Genomic DNA, 17,614 nt, shown 5'->3' with positions numbered 1-17,614 from the left:
TTTCCACAGATCTCTGTTTAAAATGATAGGTTTCAGCATTGACTGGAAAAGTTCTGTGAAAGTAACTATATGTCCCAGAGAAGAAGCCTCAACTGGTATACAGTTTTGTTTCTTTGTCTTTTATAGTGTTTTTTGAAATACTGAAGCCAACATTGACAACTCAGGATATTTCAACATAAAAATTAGGGTTTCAAAGTTCTCTTTAAAAATCAGAATATACAAATCTGAGCCTTCGGTCCTCCACAAACACAATCTACTGTGGCTTGAGTAGCCACTGCCCTTTCAGAGAGATGTCCACCTTGGATTTTCACTGTGTACAGCAGTCCCATTTTCTTACACCAGGAGAGCCTCACTCATTCACCACACTGGTGTGACTCTGGAAATACTTCACTGGCCCCTCCTAGCCACGTGGTAATAGTCACTGGATGGGCTCCTTTGGTTCACTGAGAACAGACTCTGAGGATGAACGTAGGTGAGTGGTAGATGGCAGGACAAAGCCTGGAATCTGAAACCAAATGTGCCAAAGTGTTGACAGTGGTTATCTAGACAGATGAGGCTATAACATTTTTTCTGCTTTCTTTTATTTACTTTTATGGTGCTCTCTGCCTGTTAGATTAGTCTTCTTAGTTATGATACCTAAATCTGTATTGTACAGGCTTTTTGCTTAGTATCAGTTTCTGAGAAACTGTTGTTTTACTCTTGTGTATGTAACAAGCAAGATATTAAGATATTTTAAAACTATTCATCATATAAGGCTAAATTGGCATTTAAATGGTTGCAAGTTATAAAGTTTTGCCATTTACTATACCTGAATTTGCACAGAATTGAGCCAGCTCAGTGTATAAAATAGCTAGGATGTTTAGAATGCTTTTCATTAAATGTGTGGTATCACCTCAACAATCAGGGAACTGTTAGATCCAGCTTCAAAGCCATTGAAGGTTTCATGCTGCCACTTAGATCTGAAAGGTTCAGATAGGAAAGTCTGAAGAAGATCAGCAGCATTGGGAACTACAGAAGAAGCTTCAGACCAGCTCATTTCATCCAGCCCTGTGGTGTCTAGGAAGGCTGTACCTACGCCAGCTAAGATAACTGATGTTTATCCTGAACATGACGTTCTTTGACCTAAAAGATTCCACAGTTTTTCTTGGTAGCTTGTAAGGAAAATTCCTCTTAAGAAATGCCTTCTCTTTTCATTTACTCATTTACTCATTCGTTTGCTCTGTAACATTTATTGTGCACTATAAAAGTGAATGTTACCTGGGAAAGCCAATGTGGACATTCTTTCAGGCATTCTAGGAGTTTTATCATGTATAAAATAAAAAGCTAAAGACATAATTCAGGATAAAATTTATTTTATTTTATTTTATTTATTTATTCATGAGAGACAGAAAGAGAGAGAGAGAGAGAGGGGCAGAGACACAGGCAGACTCCATGAAGGGAGCCCGACATGGGACTCGATCCCGGGTCTCCAGGACCACACCCTGGGCTGAAGGCGGTGCTAAACCGCTGAGCCACCTGGGCTGCCAGAATAAAAAAATTCTCAAGTGAAAAAGACTCCCATAACTCTTGGGTGCATGTGTGTCTTCTACTCACTCCTGATGTTGATGATGGAATCAGAAGAAATGTTGTTTTTATTGACTTTATTACCTGAAATCCAGAGCATTTGTGAATCCTTGTCAAATGTGCTGTTGGAAGGCATAACTTTGCTTTTTTAAAAATAAGTTTTATTGAGTTTTAATTAATATATAAATTGTTCATATTTAAAGTATACAGTTTGATTAGTTTTGATGTATAAATACACCTGTGAATCCACCCCCTGCAACATTTTATTGTGCCCCCTGGTCATCCCTCCTTCCCATCTCTCCACACCTATCACTAGACAACACCAGTCTACTCTGTATCACTACAAATTAGCTTACATTTCCTAGAATTTCGTACAAATGGAATCATATGGTATGCATGCTCTTTGGTCTGGCTTCTTTCACTCAGCATGATTATTTTGAGATTCATCCATGTTGCACCATGCATCCATAATCTTTTTCTTTTTATAAATGGTATTCTATTATATAGATATACCATGGTTTACCCATTTGCTTGTTGATGGACATTTGTTTTTAGTATTTAGCTATTAGAAGTAAACTACTATGAATATCAGTGTACAAGTCCTTGTATGAACACATGCCTTTATTTCTTTTGGCTACGTACTTAGGAGTGGAATGCCTAGATCATATGACATGTATATGTTTAGATTTTTAGAAACTGCCAAATTTTTTCTAAAATGATTTTACTATTTTATATTCCTACCAATAATGTATGCAAATTCTAGTTTCTCCAAATTCTACTGAATGCTGTTATGGCCAATCTTTTAAAATTTAGCCATTCTACTAGGTAGGCAATAGAATGTCAGTTCGTTCTTTAATTTACATTTTTAAATGATGATGATGCAGAACACACTTTCATGTACTTATATGCCATCTGTGTTTTGGGGAAGTACCTGTTGATCTATTTTGCCCATTTTTAAATGCATTGTTTGTTTTATTTTTTTAAAAAAGAGTTATTTATTTAAGAGAGAGAATGTATGTGAGTGCATGAGTGGGGGAGGGGCAGAAAAGGAAGGAGAGAGAGAATCCCAAGCAGACTCCCTGCTGAGCACAGAGCATGATACAGTGCTGGATCTCACAACCCTGAGATCATGATCTGAGCCGAAATCAAGAGCTGGACACTTGACTGACTGAGGCACCCAGATGCACCAAGTTGTTTGTTTACTTATTAACTTTCCTCACATGTTCTAGATACAGGTTCTTTATCAAATAAATGTCTTCCAAATATTTTCTCCTGGCCTATGACTTATCTTTTCATTCTCTCTACAGTCTCTTTCAGAGAGCAGAGATATTAATTTTGCTGAAGTCTGATTTATTAATTTTTTTAAGGATCAGTGGTTTTCTCCTATGTTTTCTTCTAGCAAATTTATGACATAAGAGTTTATGTTTAGGTCTGTGGTCCATTTTGAGGTAGTTTTTGCATATGGTGTGAGATAGAGATCAAAGTTTTTATTTTAGCATATGGGCATCTAATTGTTCTATCGCTATTTATTGAAGAACTATCCTTTCTCCCCTGAATTATCTTTGCATCTTTGTCAGAAAGACAGCTGTCCATTTATATGTGGCTCTACATCTAGACTTCCTGTTCTGTTCCACTGATATTTCTATCTTCATGTCATATTCTCTTGACTATTGTAGCTTTATATTGTTTTGAAATTGGTAGTATTAATCCTCTGACTTTTTTTTCTTTTTTAAAGTTGTTTTTGACTATTCTTGATTCTTTACAATCTCATATGAATCTTCCTATCAGCTTGTCAATTGCTTTTTTTTTTTTTCAGATTGTCAATTTCTACCAAAACAAAAGCATGGTAGGATTTTGATTGTGATTGTACTGAATGTATAGATTAATTTGGAAAGCATTGATATCTGAGTAATATTAAGTCTTTCTGACCCATGAATATGATTTATCTCTCCATTTATATAGGTTTTTGTAATTTCTCTTAGCAATATATTTTTAATGTATATGTCTGTCACATCTTTTGTCAGATTTTCCCCTAAATAATCAATATTTTATGGTATTATCTATTTAAATTTTATTTTTCACTTTTTCATCGCTAATATAGAAATACAATTGCTTTTAATACATTTATCCTGCAACCTGCTGAACTTACTTATTATTTCTATTAGAAATAGAATAGATTCTATTTTCTACATAGATGCTCATTTATCTGCAAATACAGTTTTACATCTTTCATTTCAATTTAGATGGCTTTTATTTATTTTTCTTACCCAATTTCACTAGACAGGACCTCTAGTACAATGTTAAATTGAGAATGGATATTCAGTCTTTCCTCATTAAGTATGTTATTTATAGATTTTTTTAATATATGTCCTTGATTAGGTTGACAAAGTCTCCTTCTGTTTTTACTTTGCTGAATGTCTTCATCAGGAATACCATCCCCTAATCAGATGAATATTATAAAAGTGGTATTATAATGATAATGATACCACTTCATTTTCTAGAATAGTAATGGTATTTATGTGAATACATGTAATTCTTCAACTTGCTGTTATTTATTATCTATTTTGCATAAAACATCTTTCACCTAAGGATATGAATCATTAGTTAATGCATACAAGGCAATACTGAAATAAGCAAAAATTACTTTCTTTAGATCAGATAACCAAGATATCAGGCAGGACATTAAATAGCTTAGTCCTGGTGAACAATGATTTGTTTGTCTGAAACCAAAATTTACAAATTTAGATGTTTAGGTCAAGGAATATTATTTGAATAAGAAAAAAGTTAAAAGAAACTTTGAATACTATCCTTTATGCTCTCCCCCAAACTCTAAACATGTGGGAGAAAGAAAGGCTGGATCTAAGAACCAAAACCAGCAGAAGGAGATCTCATGGAGGCAACATAAAAGACCTATGATGCATTTCAGCAAGTCAGTAGACTAGGTCCAGAATTGGTGAGATCTCTTTTATAGCAAGGCATGTGTTGAAATACGGGGATTTGGGTTGGTCAGACCATTAGAGAGTAAGGAAATATGGCTGCTATAAAAGCTAAAATAACCCTGTGTTGCTTTACAAGATGCATGGTGTTTGGATCAACATTAGAATTAGTCTTATGATTCACCAGACTGGTCGGCACATCAGAGGTTTTCTGTCCAATTCTTAGTGGCATTTTTAAGAGGGAAATGGGCTACCCAGAAGTAGCTTGCCAAGCTATAAAAGGTCAAAAGACTTTATCAAAGGTGGAATGCTTGAGGAACTAAGATTAGAAGTGGCCAAGCTGGTTGGGATTCTGAAGCAATGGCTCAGGAAAAAAGATAATGAATCCTACCATTGGGTAGTGACAGCAGAAGTACAGAAGAGAACACAGATGAAAAGATGTTTAAGAGATAACATGACATCATATGGGCAGAGTAATTCCAGAGTTTATAGCTTGAGTCCCTGGGTAAATGATGATGCCACTTTAGTAAGATCTGAAACTCAGGAGCTACAGGCTGGAGGGGGGTCAGTTTTGTACATGTTGAGTTCCCGCCAAGAAATGTTTGGCATGCAGTTGAATATACAGATCTAGAACACTATGCCGAAGTTTGGGATGGTTGTGGGTTTAGACATCATGGTACAGAGATGAAAGTTGCCTTCAGAGGTGAGAATGGTGGCGCCACTAATCCTCCTGCAATCTCAATTACAACAGTCACTTGCCAACTTTGTTTTAGCAACCACATTTCTAAGATTAAACTACCTAGTATTTGGACAAGAGTGTTCAAAAGCTTTATTCTTTTATGAATACAAATTGCAGTTAAATCCCTTAAACAGAAGAATAAGAATAAGGACCATCCGTCCTTCCTCTCATAGACCATGTGGATGTGTCTGGAAGTAGTATAGAGAGGGAGATTTGTTTATGTGGTGCCTTCTCACCAAAGAGCTCCACAACAAGCCCAGAATAATGTGTCCTTAAGCCCTACCTTAATTTGAGAAAAAGCCAGGCAGTTACACTGGCATTTTGCTGAGACTTGCAAAATGGAACAAGGAGGAATGCAAGTATAAATGAAGCTGGATTTCAAGCCAGTAAGAACTGATTCTAGAGCTTATTTAAAAAGGTTCAGTCTGCATGACATTAAAAACTTGTGTATGAGTCTGTTTCAGCAAATCCCCGTATCACAGATTATGGAGTACAAAAAGATGATTAAGGAGAAGGATTACTTACTGGAGCCAGTTTTTTTTTTTTTTTTTCCAAATGTCTTTTCACATTTTGTTAGGAATTACTAAATTGTTTGAAAAGGTTGGACCAGTTTTTCAATACAGGTTTTGTTAAAGTAGGTGTCTTCCATATGTCTAATTGGTGATGGTGTTTACGAAATGTATAATGAAAAATAAATAAATAAATATGTATAATAATGCTAACTTTTGGGTTTTCCTTCAGTCTCCTATTGTCTAGCATTGCCCTATCTTGTTTTTCTAATGTCTGTGCTTTTGTATGTGTAATGCATTGGTGTGAGTAAGGGACTGCTGTATTTGCTGTTTTATGGAAATTTGGTTATGGCACATCTTAGTGCCTTTGTACAGGTTTCCCCCATCTGCTTTGTGACCTCGCTCCTCCTCTGAAAACCCTTCCCTTCCCATCTCCCTCTCCATTGGGAAGAGTCGACAGAGTAGTTTTTTTATGTCACCTATGCACAGAGTGGTCACTCTGTACTGAAATAACTGGTTTGTTATAGTTTTGCTTCCTTCCTAGATTGAGAAATTTTTGAGTGCAGCCATTGGACTTGGCATAGTTCCAGACACATAATAGATGCTCATTAAATGGGCTTGCCAAAGAGAAGGATCGAGAGAAGAAGGGAAGAAAATAACTTTTAAGAAATCCCTGAAGAATCAGAGCAGAAAGGATCTGAGACATAGGAGATAATGCAGTGGAAGCCAAGGGAGCAGTTTTATTTTTTTGTTTTATTTTATTTTATTTTATTTTATTTTATTTTATTTTATTTATTTTATTATTTTATTATTTTTTAGAGAGGGAGAGAAGGGGGAAAGAAAGGGAGAGAGGGAGAGAGGGAGAGAGGGAGAGAGAGAGAGAGTATCTCAAGAAGGCTCCACACCTAGAGCAGAGCCCGAAACAGGGCTGGATCCCATGACCCTGAGATCATGACCTGAATTGAAATCAAGAGTCAGATGCACAACTAATTGAACCACCCAGAAGGAGCAAGAAATTTTAAGAGGGAAAGGCTGGTCATTAGTTTTAAGTGTTATCAAGAACCAATGAAATAAGTATTGAATATCTTCACAGCATTTTTTAGGAACTGAGAAAAGATTTCTTCAGGCATAATCACACCTTACATAATACTTCAGGTATTGTTATGAACACCACACAAAGATGTGTTGGCAAAAGAGGTGGCCAGTGACTTCTTGGAGAGATGCAGTGAAGTTGCTTGACTTGGTGATATGCATCATTCTTATGTGCTGTACAATTATTTTTTACTGGTGGCAAACCCCCTGGATAATGGCCCTCTCAGTTTAAAAACTGAATGAAAGTTCAAAAATAAGAAAAATTTGTATAGAATATTCAGTACAGCAGAGTCAGATCAAGATTTGGAAACTGATTTGGTGAATCCTAACAGGCCTAAAATCTTCCTGATGGGTCATTTCTTTGGAAGATGATGATGAGAAAGATGGTTAGTTGTAAGATTACACAATTCTAAACCTGCAGCTTCTTCACAAGAAAGCAAAATAATTCAGTAACACTATTTAAAACCTACCAAACTTCCCAAGGAAATCATGCCTGCAAAGTGAGGAAATGTCTTTCAATGGAATATTTGAACATTCTAAGACAAGGAAGATAATACCTTACCAGAAAGAATAAAAGGTTCATGAGATGGAAACATCATTTAATATAAAAGATACAACTTCTGGAAGGATAAGACACTAGAATAATTAAAAAAAGATTAATATACTGGATTTTTCCAGAGAATGGAGACCTTTAAAACAACGTTATTACAAAGTGTAGGAATAGAGAATATATATTATATATTTTAAATTACTTAATTATGCTATAAATTTTGAGATTTGTCTCATCCCAGTGCCCAATACCATCATTTTTTTGGCTGCCTCAAAAAAAGAAGAAGAAAAAAGAAAAGAAATTCCACCTTTGGCTATTACTATAAAGCGAGAGGAGGGGTGGACTTAACATTACAATCTCTGAATGTTCTCATGTAGACCTAACCAAGCTACATTTTCTGTGGTTGATTATCATGCATGTTGGCAGCCAATTTAAATATTTTGAAAAGAAAGTTTACTTTTTTCATGTTCACAGATTTAATACTACTTTTAAATAAATATTGCCCTTGTTTTCACTGCCCTAAAATTTTAATAATAGCAGATTCAAGCTGTTCTCACTTTTCTCTTGAAGGAAATATACTGAAGGAACTAGAATCATATCTGTTTATATTCCCCATGAGGGGAGAACGAGTTGGGCAGGAAAGGGATTAATTTGAACATGTCAGGAACGCTCCAGCCCCCTCTTATATCATTTAATTTTTAGAGAATCAGGGGATTAGGGATACCTCTATCATAAGGTAGGGGTTTTTTCCCTAATTATAACTTAAATCTCAGGAAAATACAATACTTTAATTAAGTACATTATAATTTGAAAAGCCGGAACATGCGTACTTTATTATTAAAGCAAAACTCAGAATTCTTCTGCTCCTTCTGACTTTTTATCTCATAAACCTTACAGACCTACTGACAGCCAATTATGAGGGCTAAGCCAGGGTAGGCCAATTGGACCACTCCTCAATCATATAGTTGATGCAAAAGGAATCTGCTTAAAACCAAGAATTATTTTAGGAAGATAGAGAAAAGACTTTCCAATTCCTTTTAGATTTCAGATAACATATAATAAAGCCGCATGATTTTGCAATGTAAAACACGGACTCGAACAGAAGCATTGGAGTCAGATAAAACCTATGCTTAATGAAGTCTTAGCTTCCCCAATTCCTAGACATTTGATTCAGTGCCTCAGTTCACTCATCACAGGGTGATCAAGAAGAATCAATGAGATAATGTATATCGAAGGCTTAAGCAAAGAACCTCGCTGGTACTAGCATGCAATAAAGGACAGCTATTATTATACTGCATTTCAGATGCGTCTGTACTTAACTCTATGCTTCCAGCCAGCCCCTTAAAGACAAAGGCAAAATTATATGTGCACACCATGCAGCTGTACCTGTTGCGCGCTGTGTGCAGTAGCACCCTTTCTCAGAGACTCCATTTCACCTCACATGCGCTCTTCGTTTGGCTCATGATAATACCGCAAATTAGGAAAGAGTAGTCACTGAATAGCTAAAAATTTTAATAGCAGGAAGTTAGGAAAGAATAGTCGCTAAAGAGCTCAAACTGCTGCTTGTCTATTGCTGTATTTCTCCCTGTTACTATCCAATATTTGTGCCCTGAGACTCTACCTTGCTGTGTATTTGAAACTGAAATGCTGGTCTTGAAGCTTTGGAAAATGGTTTTATTGTTTTGTTTTGTTTTTGTTTTTTTTTTATTAAATCATTATCTCAAAGTTTAAAAATACCTTTTACTTCTTCCCTAGGGGGGAAAAAAGTGTAGTTCCATTAAGCTGAGGGAGATTCAAGCAGTCTCATGGGCTTTTAAACATAGTTTTGTACAAACCACTCATTGTTTTGAAGTTAATGATACATTTCAGCCTGATAAAGTAGTTCTAAGTACTGTGAGGCAAGTAGTATAGGTGTTTCTGAGAATTAGTAAAATAACCTGATAATCTAATATGTAAATACAATTGCCAGGTTATAATTATATGTATAATTGCTGGATTATAAAGGCACCCCTGATCTGGACATCACTGTTTAAAAAAAAAAATGCTTTTCTCTTCAGAAAATCTGTTGTGGTTTGAAGACCTGTTGTCAAAAGGGCATAAGTAGAGAGAGAAACTTCTCTTAGTATGGAGGTGTATCTTTAACTAGGTAAAGACACCCAAAATCCGAATTCTAACAAATAGTAAAACCTACTTGGCATCTAGGAAACCAAAGAAAAAACAACGCTGAAATCCTCTATAATGTTATGAATCTACTGATTCCCAGCCCTGGGAAGTGAAAAGGAAGATCTTATCTTCTTTATCTTTTGACCCCCATGCAGCCAGACAGAACAGAAGAGAGGTGTGTATGTGGGAGGGGGTAGTGAGGGACGACGGGGGAGATAGACGACATAGAGGACACAGCCCTGGAGCATGGCTGGAAAGGATAAATCAGAAAGTTATGATTTCTCCACAGTCAATTAAAGAAAAGAGTGCAGAACATTTCCACATAAATGGAGCAAGGGGGAAGGGAACAAAGGACACAAAAAAGCAAATTCCAGAAGAGATAGAAAATATGTAAGAGGTCAAGCTGGAATCTAGCAAATGCTGGTTTTTCTCAGACCACCAAACCAACTGACCATTTTAGTTGAAAGCAAGGCAGAGACATGCAAGGATAACATTTCTTTTTATTTGATGAGTGGAGGCCGTCATCACTTCTACAGTCATAGTTTGTTTGCTAGACCTCTGACTTTGCAGCCAGACTGCAGAACTTTTAAAGAAGCCATCTGCCAGGTAGAGCACAGGATGGAAGGGCGGGTCGGGGAGCAGTGCTGGGTTCCCGGCACTGCTGCTCTGCTCCATACACACCCACAGCGGGTTCCTTCCTGATCATCCCCAACCATCTCTCATCTCCTTGTTGCAGCCAACTTCCACTTGGCCGCCTGCCAAACAAGGAATTTCATAAAGACGGATGTTTGTTCTGTGTATGTGGTTCGAAACAAAAGGGTACGAGAGAATGTAAAAATGTTTTCCCAAAACTTAAAAAAAAAAAAATCTGTAAGAGTTTGAGAAGCAGTAAGAAAAATAAGACTTGTGATCTGCATGGGTAGTTATTTTTAAGTAATAAGTCATGTTTACTTTATGGCATTGCACCAACAGAAATTCCACACAGCCACCTTCACACCACTTTTTATGACCATCTACAGGAGCATGCACTGGTGTGCCGACGTCTGCTCAAATTCCCCGCTCTTCTGCACCTAATGATTTTTGGATCTCTCCTCCCCTGTGCTATTAACTGTTGAAAGGAGGGGCTACTTAGTAATTCTACACCTGTTCACATCCACGCCTTCAACTTGCTAAGCTTCCCAAACAAGTGCAGGGTAAAACAAGAGAACATCTGAATCTGGGGCTGAGGCGGCAGGGACTGCTGCAGGCTTGGGGTTTGGCTTTTTGGATTTTTGTTAAGAGTCTCGAATGTATCTCCTACGATGGCAGTTGATGACAGCAATTTATATTCCAGAACGAAGAACAAACTAAATTCATCTCAAAATGATTATAAATCATCAAGACGGAGTAGTCTGCCACCTGAACTACTCATAGGAAATGACATTAGAGGAAGACTTCAAAGAAACTTGAAAAATTTGGAACCTATTCACCTGAGGCGCCCGAAAAAGAGACCGTCCATATTTCCAGGTAGGAATTGTTGAAGTTTATGCCTGCCAGTAGAAAAAAAAGACTGTATTTCATTTGTTATGATCAGATGTGTTATATTTAAAATTAACTTGGGACATTTGAGATCTTAAAGTAGCCAGATAAATATGTTTGAATGTAAAAAATAAAAGTGATTTCCTCAATCTGAAAGCACCCTCATCTTCTTCCTTTTCTTTCCTTTGTTTATTGTAACATCTTCAAGGATCTGTAGGTTGGCAGCTATTTTATTACTTGTCAGTTGCGGCCGGATCAAGGAACTGCTTTGCTTGCAATCTGGAAAAATTCCATGCTGCATTTCATTCTCTGGCGTATTTTCTTTATTTTGCAAGATTATTGGATTGTTGAGTGAGGCTGATGTTTGTGTGCACCAGAAATTAACACCATTAAATACTCAAATGCATGCTTCAAATTCCTGTCTTGCATCAGAGCCTAAAACCATTTGTAGTAAAGGGCTCAATTAAACAATGTGGATGGTGAACTGTAGTACTGCACAGAAGACCCATGGATTTCAGTCTTGATTAAGGGACTCTGATGTCTGCTTCAGGTGTCCATGCCTGGATATTACAGATGTGTAGACCAGATGAGATGCCTATCACAGTGACCCCTGACTGAGGTATCACTGGAGAGTGATCCCTGAGAATCATGTAGTCGACTGGATTTCAGTCCTATTTGCATTGGACTTTCCTGGAGAAACCAGTAGTGGCCTTTTTGTTGTGATTGATTTATTGGAGTCTTTACGGAGGATAGATTAGACCCAACTGCCAAGGACCAACCCTCTAATGATAGAAAACGAAAAAATAATTCAATCAGGTTTTACTTCATAAAAATGGATTTGACTTGCCGATCAGCTGAGTCATGATCCTGCTTGAAGAAATAGCTAGGAGATGATTTAGTATGGGGACTCAAGGCCACAAGTTGAAAATTACATTTCCTAAGGAAGCTCTTGTTTTCATGAATTTCGTCTTGGTTCAGCGATGGGGCTTTTCATCTTTTTTCTCTGCTGCAGAAAAAAGAGAAGCCCAGACTAGAATGGGTCAGAGGTGCAAGTTGTGAGTGTGTTGTAGTGCAAAGGGACAATGTGAAAGATGCTATAAGGAGGAGCACTGAAGTGTCTGATGTGTCTAGAAAAACAGCTACTTTCTGCCTGTTCTCTTTGATCTGAAAGCAACAAAGAACCGAGGCAGGCCTTATTATCCTGAAGCAGCATGGCAGAGAGCACTTTGTGTTGAGTTGGTTTGCTAGCACTTCTTCAGGAACATTCTCCCAGAGCTTTTCTTCATCTTCAGCTTTTTTTCTCTTTTCCTTTATTCTTTGATTTAACATCACCCACATCCATTTACGTTATGATGCACACTGCCTTCCTCTATTACCACCAGCCCAGCCCCATACTTCTTGAAGGCTTCTCCTTCTTTCCCAGGGCACCTCACCTCCTTTTGCTGTGATTCCCATGTGTCTTCTCTTTCTGTAAGGTCATCTCATTCTGGGCTGTCAGTTACAGCTGCAACTGTGGTAAGATCTCTTACCTTGGACCTCACACAAGTTATCCTTTCTGAGATCTCGAATTGTCATGATTCACAACAGAGTAGCGTTCTGAAAAGGGCACATAGGGGAGCTGAGTTCTAGTCTAGTCTGTGTCCCCAGTGGCTGTCTGTTCTCTGAGCCACCCCACTGACCCCGTGGCCTTCAGGTCAGTTCTTAGTTTCTGCCTCCATTTCCCTCCTAGGGGACCGTGGCAGGAGATGGGCTTCTCATCCTTCCAACTGACAGATGAAAGAGCTACCTAGGCCAAATTTTGGACAATATTGGCTACTTGATTTCTAAATTCCTCTTTAATCAAACCATGACTCCACTGTCATACAGGCTGTGCTAACTTCTTTTTGCAGTGGATAACTGTACATCCCACCAAAACTCCTAAGCATCTCTTGAAAACAGAAACATATAAGGATTGTGATAACTACTGCCATCTTCTACTGCTGTGCAGCCATAACGAGCAGATATGATGTATGTTGGGATCTGAGAGTCAGAGAAACTAAGATGCATCTCAGAATTAACCACTGGCAATACCAGGCCTCAGATCTGGGTATTTTGACTCCAGTGTTGAAGCTGTTTCTGCCCAATTACACTGCACTCTGTTGTCAACTGTTGTTGCCATTTGTCTGATGAGATTCAAGACTGGAATACATGTCAGCATTCCACTATGCATTTACTCTGACCCTTGTGAATGCACAGATGTATATACCCTCCATTTCTAGTCCCATGTGTTCAGCCCTGTGCTACAATGGTTGACTGATTGTTCAATTCATCCATTCATTCATGAAATATTTTTTTAGTTCTTACACTGTGTTAGGGATTGACCTTCAAGAATCTAACTATATATTACCCTTCTCTTCTGTGGCCCACTTCTCCTCTAAGGGCCATCTCACACTGCAGAGAGTCATCTACCCAAGATGCAAATCTGGTTGTTTCATTCCCTTCATTAGAATTCTTCAGTGGTTATCACTATTCTTAGGATAAAGTCCAAAGTCCTTAATATGAAGTATAAGAGACTGCATAATCTGGCCACAGCTTATCTCCTCAGTCTCTCTCTTGGCATACCTTCCTTTTGTATTTCAACCAACACAGCCAATTTCCGACCCCTGTGGCCCATCATGTTTCCTCTTCTAGAATACCCTATCTGCATAGTTTCACCTAATTCCCACCCTGGCTTTAGTTGTCAGTTTAACATGCCTTCTAGGAAGTTTTCCTGCTCTCCATCTGGTTGGTCCACTCTGTGTCCTGCTCCGTCTCATAACACCTGGACTTTTACCTAGCACAGCACTTATCACATCGTATTGTAATTGTCTGTTTACTTGTCTATATCTTCTACTAGCCAATGAGCCATGGGTCATATCAGTCTCAATCACCACTGTATCCTAGTACCTATCACAATGCCTGGCACATACTATGTGCTCAATAAATATTGATTCAGTTGATTCAAAATGCACTGAACTGAATTAGCTCTTGGCATACCTGGCTTTCTCTGTCTTCTTCCAGACTCTCTTCATGCCATTCTTCCTTACCCCCCACCCCTACTTCCCACTCACACAGTCTTATATTCCTATTATGCCCTTTGTTTCATTCTCCACCTGGGCTTCAAGGCCCATTTAAAATCTTCTATCTTCTGCAATCACCTGTTTTTCTTCCTCTGACCTCTTTGATTTCTCCTTTATGCTTACCATTTCCTTGCCCTCAGTACTGCATAATGCAGAAAAAAAATGAGTTTTTCCTGGCACTGTGTTCAGTTGTCTTAGGTTGGGAATGGATTCAGTGGTCACTTTGTCACTTAGTGGCAGCTGTTAAATTTTTGTTTGTATAAAAACTCTTTGAAAATAGGGACTGGGGGCACCTGGGTGGCTCATGGTTGAATGTATGCCTTTGGGGTCCTGGGATTGAGTCCTGCATCAGACTACCTGCAGGGAGCCTGCTTCTCCCTCTGTCTGTGTCTCTGCCTCTGTCTGTGTCTCTCATGAGTAAATAAATTAAATATTTAAAAAAGAAAAATAAAATAGAGACTGTCTTCCATGCCCTTGCACGATCCACTTGTCCAGGAGAGGGAATTGCACATAATCGGTGGTCAGTCAACATCTGGTGGTTAATTAACTACTTCGCTATGAAACGGGGTCTGTCCTGTAGGGCCTAAGTCTAGCTCCAGGAAAGCACTAGTTGGCAGATAGAAACTATCCCAGAGGATGTTCTATATACTGACTTTCATCATTTTAAGAACTCCTGGTGAGGGAAAACTGCAGGTATCCCTTGTCTCAGTGTGTAATTCATTCAGTGAAACATGTATTAGGATTCTACAAAGGAACTATTCTAGATCTTGAGGAGAGAGCAGAAAATCCTGGTTTCTGGTCTAGGCAGATGTGAAAGAATTTTCCCAGCTGGGTGCCTTGCACATCACACCACTCAGTAAGTGCCTCTAGAATAAAGAGACTCAGAACACTGAATCTTTAAAAGGAAAGCCAATATATTTTAAGATCATATTTACACAAAAACATTCAATACTAACCACTTTTCTTCCCTTAAAGAAGCCTCAACAATAGAATGCTAGCTAGAGCTGAAGTTCTGCAGTTTCACTGGGTTCTCACCAGGCCCAGTGTCAGGAGTGAATGTCTCTAACAAGCCCCAGCCTGGGCTCCCCCTCCTCCTAAAAAAACTCTAGCAGCTCCATAGCACAGTGAAAGAAAGGGAAGAGAAAAAAGTGGTCCTAATATATACTATACCTATAAGCATGTCAGATTAAAATGAGCATCTGAGCCTGCTCCTGGAAGCCAGTGCAGCTCAGGTGCCAGGTATAATGGGCTGTTCACTCAGCACTCTTAAGCAAACAAGTTGGTCCATATAATCAGCTAGTTCTTAAAATATCTTACTGATTTTTACAATCATCTGTTCTGAAAAGCAAGCACTCATCTGCTTAGAGGAAACAGGCAGCTCAACGTACTTCCTTGTTGCTTAGAGGACAAGTATGCTGAGGACTGCTCTCAGCCAGAGGAGTAGGGAACTCTGGCCAGCACTCACAAGGCAGATACACCAGCTCATCTGGATTCTCGTTTTTAGCTCTACTCCACTGCAAAGGCATGTTTCCTTCAAATATCCACAATCTACAAAAAACGAAACAAAACAAAACAACAACAACTCCTCCAAAATCATATTCATTTTATAACTAAGTAGATTTTGAATATTTCTAAAGTAAAACTGCTTGCTGTGCATAGGTTTCTACTGGAAACACAGGTTAGCCATTAGAACAATGGCACCTAGATGTGCTCCAGCTTCACTTAGGGTGGCCAGAAGGAGATTGTGAGGATGGATAGTTTGATTCAGGTTCCCTACTTGTCACAGGCCTAGCAAAAGACCCTGTAATTAAGCATGCTTCCTCGGGCACCTGGGTGGCTCAGTTGGTTAAGCATCTGCCTTTGGCTTAGGTCATGATCCTGGGGTCCTGGGATAGAGCCCATATCCAGCTCCCTGCTCAGCAGGGAGTTTGCTTCTCTCTCCCTCTGGCCCTCCCGCCTGCTCATGCTCTCTCTCTCACTCTCTCAAATGAATAAAATCTTTAACAGCAACAAAAAGCATGCCTCCTCAAGTATTGTGTTCTCTGTTAGAGGTCTATCACTCTAAAACCCTGCTGAATAGTGCATTTGGTGACATTTCAGCAGGGCCTTCAGGGGAGGGGCCTCCTTAGATATTTGCTATAAAAAATTGCATCCTGGGATCATGTGCCATTGTCATCCACTGCGAATACGTTCAGTGGCTCCACTTGGTAATGATGGGAGCTATATTAATACACTCTGGTATTCCCCACAACACCCACCAGCAGGCTTTGCATATGGTAAGTGCATAAGAGGTGGTGAAATAGCCGGCTGTGAAAGACGTGCGAGAATAAAATGTGTCACGACCACTCTGTAAGCCACACCCCTTCTCATCTGGTCCTGTAACTTCCTCCAGCAGCTCCTTCCAGAGCTGGTTGTTTTCAGGGGCCAAAGCAAGAGTTTGAACTTCTATGTTAGCCAAAGAATTTCACATAGTAAATATCTGCCTCACTGCTGGGTTCAAGTCCTGATTCTCCCTCTTACTAAATGACTAGTCACTTGATCTCTCAGAACCTATATCCTTCTCTGAAATGTGAAACTCCAATGAGATAATGCATTACTATAAAATGATATTCAACTGCAATTGCTGGTGGGCTCTTATTCTTTAGTGGTAGTAAAGGTTTTGTTTTTCATAATTAGTGTTTTTCCTATTACTAGGTGAATAATAGGTACGATTGTAACACTTTTGAAAATCTTTTTTTTCTTTAAGATTTTATTTATTTATTCATGAGAGACACAGAGAGACAGATGCAGAAACATAGGAAGAGAGAGGAAAAGCAGGCTCCATGCAGGGAGCCCGATATGGGACTCCATCCGGGAACTCCAGGATCATGCCCTGAGCTGAAGGCAGATGCTCAACCACTGAGCCACTCAGGCATCCCCCACTTTTGCAAATCTTTGTGGTTGGCAAGTTCTTCAAAGTTGTTGTTAATCAGACCCTCTGCTAAAGTAAATCCTAAATAGGTCTATACTAGTAGTAGAACTATTAATTTTAAATTTCTCATTAAAAGAGCAGGATATGGGAACTCTTCTTTGTGATTTCATGGATTTTCTCCCCATGAATCATTAAACTTGAGAGTTCTGTCCTGTAAAGCTTCTGAAAATTGTTTGGTATTAGAAACATCAATGTCTGTGTTTTATACACTTATGTGTAGCTTTGTGGTCTTGTGGTCTTTAATATGTTTTCCTAATTTTGCCTGTGTAAGGCCTTGCTTTTGGAAACTCAGACCCTAAGCTTTTTTTTTTTTTTTTTAACTAAAACTTGGAATAAGAAGATAATTGGTTTGCACTTGTGATTTTAAAAAATTGAAATTCCATGTGAGATTGTAAGTGAATTCACTACTTGAAATTAATCTTTTTAAATATTAGTGTTTAGACTTCAAAACCTTTTGAATGTTAGCATTTAATGT

General features: G+C 38.5%; 1 long non-coding RNA gene across 2 annotated transcripts in view; it reads left to right on the top strand.

Annotated features, from left to right (window-relative positions):
• Nucleotides 1-17,614, top strand: part of LOC144295726 (uncharacterized) — a 153,535-nt gene that overhangs the window by 83,634 nt on the left and 52,287 nt on the right. For both annotated transcript variants that reach the window (XR_013362811.1, XR_013362810.1), the window contains exon 2: nt 10,886-11,058. This is a non-coding gene — a long non-coding RNA (uncharacterized LOC144295726). The remainder of the gene's footprint in view (nt 1-10,885; nt 11,059-17,614) is intronic.

This window comes from Canis aureus, chromosome 24 (assembly GCF_053574225.1).
Source record: "Canis aureus isolate CA01 chromosome 24, VMU_Caureus_v.1.0, whole genome shotgun sequence".
Lineage (NCBI taxonomy): Eukaryota > Metazoa > Chordata > Mammalia > Carnivora > Canidae > Canis > Canis aureus.
The sequence above is the reverse complement of the archived record's forward strand: the minus strand, read 5'-3'. Positions and strand labels throughout refer to the sequence as shown.